Below are 8,898 nucleotides of genomic sequence, written 5' to 3' on the forward strand. Positions count from 1 at the left end.
TAATTGAATTGGGGCTATTCCAGAGCGACTTTGAAATAGACTCCTGTTTAATAAAATAATGAAACATCAGTGTTTAAGGGGTTTCAAATTTAGCGCTACCGCAAATTTTCGTAAATAATACGTAATGAATAATCCCGACCTCTTCAGCAACTTGTTAAATATATAATAACATAATAAGTATAATTCCATCGATAATACATTTTTGGTAGTATTTATTTCATAGGTAACGATGCACATAAAATGAAAGTTGCAGGCTTCTGGAACAGGGTAATGTTGCTACAAGACATCACTACAGAAGTTTTATGGTCGTCACCATGAACTCGTGGATCGTTATGGTGTGTCCATCTGCACCATTGCACTATTCAGTGGGTCATATTTTTTTCTTTCCTGGTCTGTCTACCCCTGACTTTAATTCTTATGAGCAAATCCGCGGGTGTTTCTAGAAAAGAAAGATGACGCTTACTCTACCGGTGCAATTGGTCCATGCTCCCAGTTTTTAGTGGAGACAGAGTTTCTTTGTATGTATGATTTTAGATACTTTATGTTCTTTGTTGTGTATGTCTGTTTTCCATGACTGGTCTTTGTCCCTGAATTACATTTTTTGATTACCGCTATAACCTTGGTTCCCTTGATTACTCTTTGATTACCGCCATAACCTTGGTTCCCTTGATTACTCTTGCAAATATTCATTTTCCTTTGATTTCAAATCATACAAACACATTCTAACATCGTTGTGTTTTACTTCTTAGGAAAACAATCATAGGACGAGGTTTATAGTTCTTCATATCTAAAAGCCTTTATCTTTAGACCTTCTGTTATACTGTATAACAAGAATATGTATAATGAGTATGTCAAAGAGACAACAACTCCACCTGAATGAAAATGTCAGTCTTCAACGACGAGGAATCCCTTACATCCTACACAGGTACCACGGAAAATTGGCCCTGTATACTCAAGTAACATAACAATAAACTGAAGGTGAAAACGTTACACGACAAACAGAGGTAACAAAGTCCTGACTTGGGACAAGCACAAAAAATGTCCTTACTTTTAGACTAACTTAATGTTACAATAAAATTTTAAAAAGATCACATGAAAATGCGTTTCTTAATCTTCATCGATGTTGAGAAAAAAAATCGTTTTCAGTTGTCAAAATTATTTTACAGATATTAACGACGGCACAATGATTGCGTTTTATGCCTACATGACCGCACATATGGCTACTCTAAGTAGACAACACACCTTGATCTTCAGTACTGTCACATCAAACCTAGGGAGTGCTTACAACAAACACGATGGAATATTCACAACACCTTCAGATGGCTACTATATATTTACATGGACAATTGTGTCCGGACATCATAGTTATACATGTACCGAAATAGTCATGAATTCATCCCCGATGGGGTCTATAGTGAGTGACAGTAATTCGGTTAATGAACATCATTAAGCAACAGGAACTGTTATCTTACATTCAAAGAAAGGAGACGTCGTTTATGTAAGATCACATTCCAACATTAACAATAACGGATATATTATCAGCGATGTGTACCGACGAAGTTCCTTCAGCGGATGGAAACTGTACTGACAACGCCTGAATGGGTTGTTTTAAATAAAAAAATAAAGATGCTAAGCGTACTTTGTCTAACAAACAAGATAAAATCACCTACCTTGAACAAAATGCCATCAAAATTATCAGAAATGAAACCAAAAAAAAAAAAAAAAAATAAATAAATAAATAAATAAAAATTATAATAAAGAGTTCAAAAGTATGTTAATAAACATGAACACGTATATGTATGTACTAATGAGTCTCAGAACAGACAAAAACCGTAAATCTTTTGCCATAATGAATTTTTCAGACGGTGATATTGGTGAAACAGCAGCTGAAGCATGGGCAAGGATTTCTCATTTTGTGTTATGTGATATACTTAACCTTCATCTGGAGCTAGTTAATCAGCTTTAAGCATTTTTGACAAATACTGTGCAAGTACTTTTTATTCGTGGATTCCAATTTTCGTGGTTTAGGGGAAAATGATCAGTTTGTGGATTCTTGAATTTGTGGATTTGACAACTCTGTCATGCAATATTTTCTTTTCGTTGGGAACCAAATTTCGTGATTTACCAAACCTATGGAATCCACGAAAATTGGTACCCCACGATTAATAATACTTTCACAGTAACTATTTTTGAAAAAATAGAAATAAAAGGTATGATCACGATTAATATACATGTATTTCAACTAAATGACGCTATCTGAAGCCACGAGCTCATGACCAAATTTGCCAATGTAAAGTATGGTAATTTTAACTGAGCTGCATCAGCGGATGGCTTCCCAACTAGTGCTAAGGCTACCGTAGCAAAGTGTACTTCTAATCAGTCAACGTAAATTCCGCTGTACGTCTTATCATAAGAGTTTTGGGTGACTTAAGGTATCAATATGACAAGAATCTCTAATTCTTAAGAATTTTGTGCTATATTATTAAGGATACCAAAGAGTACAATTGGGAACCAAGATTCTGTCGGAAATCAAAATAATGCAGACAAGGGACGAAGGCCAGCATTCTGCAAGGGAAGCATACAAACACAACATATTACACAAAATAACTAAACAGCACATAAAAGTAACAAAAGTAAAGGAGTAATACGGGCTCCACTAAAAACTGGGTGCATGGACAAGGTGTACCTGTAGGGTAAGCGTCCTCTGCTTTTCTGGTAATACTCGCCGAGTTGCTAATAAAAAAGTCAAGTCCAGGGTAGTCGAAAGAGAAAAAACTATGACACGTTGAGCAAATCAGTTTTCATGGTGCCGATGAATACACCGTAACGATCCAAGAGTTCATGATGAGGACCATAAAGTTTCTGTAGTGATAACTTCAATTATGCAGCAACATAACCATGTTCAAGAAGCCTAATTGTAAAAGTCTAGCGCAACACACAATGTCTGCGTAGTAATGACAATCTCTGGCATAACATAAGAGTCATGAGATGAAAACTCCATAAGCAGATGCTGAAAGGGTTATTGCCACAGATAATAGGAAAGTTGACAATACGGAATGAACAATCATCGTATATGTAGTATAATTTGGTCAATAGTTTTCATTTACCATCGATCTCGAAATGTAGGTTAAGATATGAGGCTGACTTCACAGTGTCTTTAATATTCCTTATCTCAATTTCTTTGGGGTAGATAGGATGAATAAAATCCCCGAAACTAGGATTATTTAACGATAACACGTCATCTATATAGCGGAAACTGAGATTAGAGGATCTAGCATAACGATGTTCATTCCTTTGGATCAGACCACTATAAAATCAGCGTAAGAAGAGTGAAGCGATAGGTCAGAAAATAGAGGAGCACAATTCGTTCCTTTTGGAATATCGACCATTTGTTGAAAAAAACGTCTCCACCACACTGGACAAATTTATTGTTGATAAAACATTCCAGCATTTCGACATCTTTTTCGGTATAATTCGAAGATAATTTTGAATTGTTTTTTTTTACAAAGTATGAGGTAGTCTTTTCCCGACGCAGTCGGTGTAGTTCAGCTTTTTACCCTTTGACCTTAAAGACCCTCTCCCGTGGAAACGCAAGTCACCTGATTGCAATTATGTTTCCCAATTGGCCAAATAGTGATAATTTAGTTGCGTTCGATAAAAAACTGTATCGAAAATTGAAACTGCGTGCCATGTGTTACTTTCTTAATGTAACGTTGAAAATTATATGTAAAAGAACAAAATTTACTGCGTCGACTATCTTTACTTTTAAAGATAGTACATGTTTGAAAAGAGATTATAATGGTTTAATTTTCCAGGATCCACATTGAATTAATACCACCACATGAGTAACAAGTGTTGTTTTAGGACTGGAGACCCTCTTTGACAACTATGAGTATAGAAGTTAAAAGTTTTGAAAGTGGTTTGTTGGAACATTATGCAGATTCAGCCATGTAACGTTATGTGTGTGGATTTGAGAAATTCAATTCAACGACAGTAGATCACAGTTATCCTCTTTGGTAGAGAGACATAGGTGGATAGCACAGATTTATGGTTTTCCACTACATCTTCTTTGGAGAGTGTGGTAGAGTACAGGTCTTATTACCGTTATTATTTTCTACGTCTACCTCTTTAAATAAACATTGCATGTAATATGCTTTGCGGACAAAAACAATGTTATGGGGTTTGTCTGCTGGAACAATCGATTACATATTTGTCATGTGTAGTAGACAATGTTTTTGTTAGATCGGGGTCTTCGAAAACTGATGTAGCATTGACACTCATTTACCTACTTAAAACATTCTTACGTTTCAAAATTAATAACTTCACAGCCTTTACCCACTCTGACAGAGAATCAATTCTCGTTTTATCCATTTTCTTGCCTAGTCCTCCACGGCATCCATAAGAACAAAAAAGTTATAATTCCAATTGATGGAGCGTAGTTCACGGTACACGTGACCTTTAAAAATGACCTTAGGGAGAGAAAACATATGCCAATTTTGTGCAATTAAAATGTTTTTCTATAGATGTATGCATATGGTTATTCCAAAGTTGCCTTGTTTCCCATCAACACTGAAAAAGGGTGCATATATGTTCCAGTAAATGATGCTATTATCCAAACGATCAATTGAACTATTAGCAGAAGGTCCAGAATAATAAAGCTTCTAATAATAAACTCAGTCCTGAATTCAAAGGCGAATGGCAGGGACCAAATCAAATGTTTTGTAAAGAAGATCCAAACTATGAATTTATCATTTTTGCCAAATGTTGCACTAAATGAAAAACGTTATTCAACCAAAAGAGGGGATCCAAAACCTGGAACCTTCACGTAGATAGCTGAAGCTGTGGTACATTTAATAAACTCATTTTTTTATCGTAAAAAATATTATACTTATATATAATTGAGGATCCACCCTAAGATCACATGTATGCGTACCCACATATGCATATTTTAGGTAAATTTGAACATGTGCAAATCAGCTAATGTATGTAAATTTTCGTCATAAGAATACATGGTACTAAGATATTTGAGAATTTGTATAGTATTTCGCCAATTCGTACATGTATACTGATACGGCAAACAATGTGTAATTACAGAAACACGGCCATGTGGACACTATATAAATATCAACTTGCTATCCTATTAACCAAATTAAGAAATATTATTACACCATTTCTTCTCAAATCCGTAAAACTGGAACGTATAATTAGGAACAAGTGCCTAAACTTTCTTCAGTTGCTTTCTATGCAGGAAGCATTCTTTTTCTAGTTTCGGACCCCCGTCTTCTTAATGCGTAAAGTAATTCCATATCATACAGATGTTTTTCGTGCTCTAATTTAGTCAGGATATTTTAAAAGTAGATGTTACATTTTGTATACTGGTTTCTCTTTTAACTGGACATCGGGCCTATATTTCAGAATTACAAAACACCTTTAACAGAGGCACAGCATATAGATAAGCCAACAAAATTAAGTAGCACTCCAGCTAAGGATCATGCAAAATGTGATTCATGGGTAAAAAAAAGCCTACATATTTTTACTTTTGATATTTTGTTTGAAATGTCTTAGTAAAATTAACATGTGGTTTTTCATATCACCCCTGCTCTTAGGAGATAAAAATTGTATCGAATGCTCTGTAGATTTCAAAATTAAGGGAGATAACTCTATAAATGACGCTCAAATACTATAGAATCTACTGGATTTTCAATGTTGATTATCTTCCAAGAGCAGGTAGATCTGAATGAATAATTACACACTGCATAGTATAGATCCATAAAACAACTTAATTACAAAGATAAAAATATGTAGCCTTTTTTTAGGGTGTATCACATTTTTCAGATTTTGCATGATTCCAACAAAGACAGCTACTTAAATCTTCAGCTCATAATTGCCTAATTCTAGATTTTGTCTCCAAGTAACACACGAGTAACAAGTATAATTGAAATTCATTGTTGTTGATATGTTGTCATGGGAGGCAATAAAAGAAAAGGGGAAATATCTCTTATGCATGCTGATCAATGTATGTATGTGTTAAAATTGATATAACATATGAAGCATGTTTGAAAAATCTATTCTATGCACGTCGAACCATTTTAATCTTTAGGCTGAATCAGTATTAGAGACTCTAAATAAAAGAAACTGTTATATGTTAGCTTCATGCACTCTTGTAATATGTGAATAAAGAATGCAAAATATAGATTATATGAATCACTAACTATGATTATTGATTTTGTAAAATTATTTACTGTTGAAAAAATATCATTTTTTTGGGAAACAAACATTTGAAACATTCAAAATGATAACAAGTAGTAGTTTTTAGCGGAATAGGTTATATGTCCTTAAGAGTGCACACACCAGATCGCTGTTCGAACACCCTTTTTATATCAATACTTATTATTGAATATGATCATGACTATTGTATTGTTATTTAATACATGAGAGCTTGACTTCATTTGCCATAGTTCAGACCTTATGTTAAGGATTCTTGTTTCATACTGCCGAGTTTAAACTTCAAACACCTGAGTTGCAATAAACACCATACATCTGAGACTCTTTGTCAAACTATTTATTTTTATAAAAATTACGTGTTTTATGCAGTTTATTGAATCTTTTAACAATTATGAGATTAATTTTTCAAATATAGTTAACAACATTACTTATATATGTGTAGAACTTGGCAAAATAAATTATTTGATTGCGTTTTATTGTTGTATTCACTATTTCAATGTATGATAAATTTGATACACTCCTTTATGACAGTTTATAACTGTTTAATTATATTAGTAAGAAATTCAATGTTCACTTTCATTTCAAGTCATAACATGGTAATGCGTGTGTGACAGTCATAATAGACCAATAACTGGCGATACTGTCTGTTGTAACATATATCTTCCGAATGCACTATTCACTCGTCTCCACACGGTATAGATTCACGATATTCTATGGACATCTATACCTAAAAAAATAAATTTTGTTAAACGTGCATGACCAGAAACCTGTAACTCAGACATTACAATACCTGAACCGATCCGTGCAACAAAAACTGCGATCGGTCAGCGATCACCGATCAGTTTCCGATTAGTGATCGATCCGTCAAACCGAACGATTAAACCGATGATCACATCATGTGACAAAAGATCGGTTAATATATATAACGTTCTCGTTCTTTTCTTTATAAATTTACACATTTTAACATAATGTAATATATTTTATCATCAATTCATACTTTTATTTTACATTTGTTTAATTTTAAAAAGATCTTTCGTCATTTTACATCACAAAACTGTGATCAGATTGGTCACCAGTCATCGGTTATCTATCCGTAACCGATCAATCAGTAAACGGTCATCGATCCGTCAGATTGTTGCGCGGATTGGTTCAAGTACTGTACTCTGCTGTCCACAACAATACCCCGGATGGAATTTAGGTCGGGGTGTCCGTATATTGTCCCTTCCATTATCACCCCTGTAACTTTGAAAACAGTGTTTGATGAGTCGTTATAAAAGAAATAATTGTAGTTACGATGGCACATACGTTAATACGATTGGAACGTTCTTCGTGTGTGTACCAACGTTTAACATTGTCATAAATATCAATGTGTAAAACTTCGTTTTTACTCTCATTTATAATTACAATTTGTCCATAACGACACGACACGTCTTCACAACTATTCACACAAACCTTTATACATTGACCCAGTGTCAATATAAGTTTGTATTAGGTTTATATTCTATGTTTTAAAACGTAACAAAGCGCCAAGAACACTGGACTCGAGACGAAGCATTCTGCTATCTAAACCTTCATTATCTTGACTTATTCTAGATCGTTCATATCCGTTTCGGTGGACACAAGACACTCGATCAGTGATTTTACTTCAATTTGTTTTGAACTTATTACAATTCTTTTATTTTGTGTTTAGATTGTCCTTCATTGACTTTTAAATCGAGTCGAGATGATATGATCGTTCATTAGTTACCTTGTTTCCTCTATATTTTGGCGGATGTACTAAACTTGTTTTGTACGATTTCCATCACATTATGTGCTTGAATCTAAACCATTTTGGAAATGGTTTAAAAAATCAGTCATTCTCTATTTTAGATATTTTAACGCAACATCTTTCCTAACTCCTCTTGATGCATTTTCGAATGTCACTACTGACAAGACAGAATGGATAAAAAATGAAAAAAATACTGTTCTGTCTTTCACCAATGAGACTGCAAACCAGGTTGTCGGACTTGATGGGTTTATTATTAGAATGAAATCAAAATGTGTAATGACAACTGTAATGAATCATGCATTGTTTTGCTTTATTGATCTTGCAGATCCTATACTTTTTTCGAAATATTTGAAAGAACCGGCCTTTTTCTTTATTTGTAATTACTATGTCCACAAGCTTTGTTTTTAGAAAATGAATTTTCACAGACTTTTTTTATCGTTACCGATGCTTAAACTAGTAAATCGAAGTTGAAGTTACTGTTTAGTAATATGTTGCCTTTAGAATAAAACAAATAAGATACTTACATTTTTAAGGTATAAGCTTATCACTTAACTGAATGTTGTTTTTGGTTACATATAATATGTCAAGTTTAGTTTTCAAAACGCTTTCGTTTCAGATTGTATCATAAAAGCGTTCGAGGCAATGAAACATTGAAGGGTCGTGACAACGCAAAAGTAGTTTAACTCTGGAATTTCTATCGTCTGTATTCACTTGTAATTTATTGTTTATGTGAATTTAGAATATAGGGACAACTTTTTGGCTGTACTTGTGTATAATGATATTTTGGGTCAGCTGCAGCCTGTCCTGTGGTATGATGTTTTCTCGTCGTTCATTGAAGACCAATGTGTGGCCATAAGCTGAATATTGTCATCTCGGTTGGGTTGTTGTGTTTTTGACATTTACAC

The sequence above is a fragment of the Perna viridis genome, chromosome 13, assembly GCF_037379345.1.
Source record: "Perna viridis isolate PV_CMFRI_1.1 ecotype Kerala chromosome 13, ASM3737934v1, whole genome shotgun sequence".
NCBI classification, from domain to species: domain Eukaryota; kingdom Metazoa; phylum Mollusca; class Bivalvia; order Mytilida; family Mytilidae; genus Perna; species Perna viridis.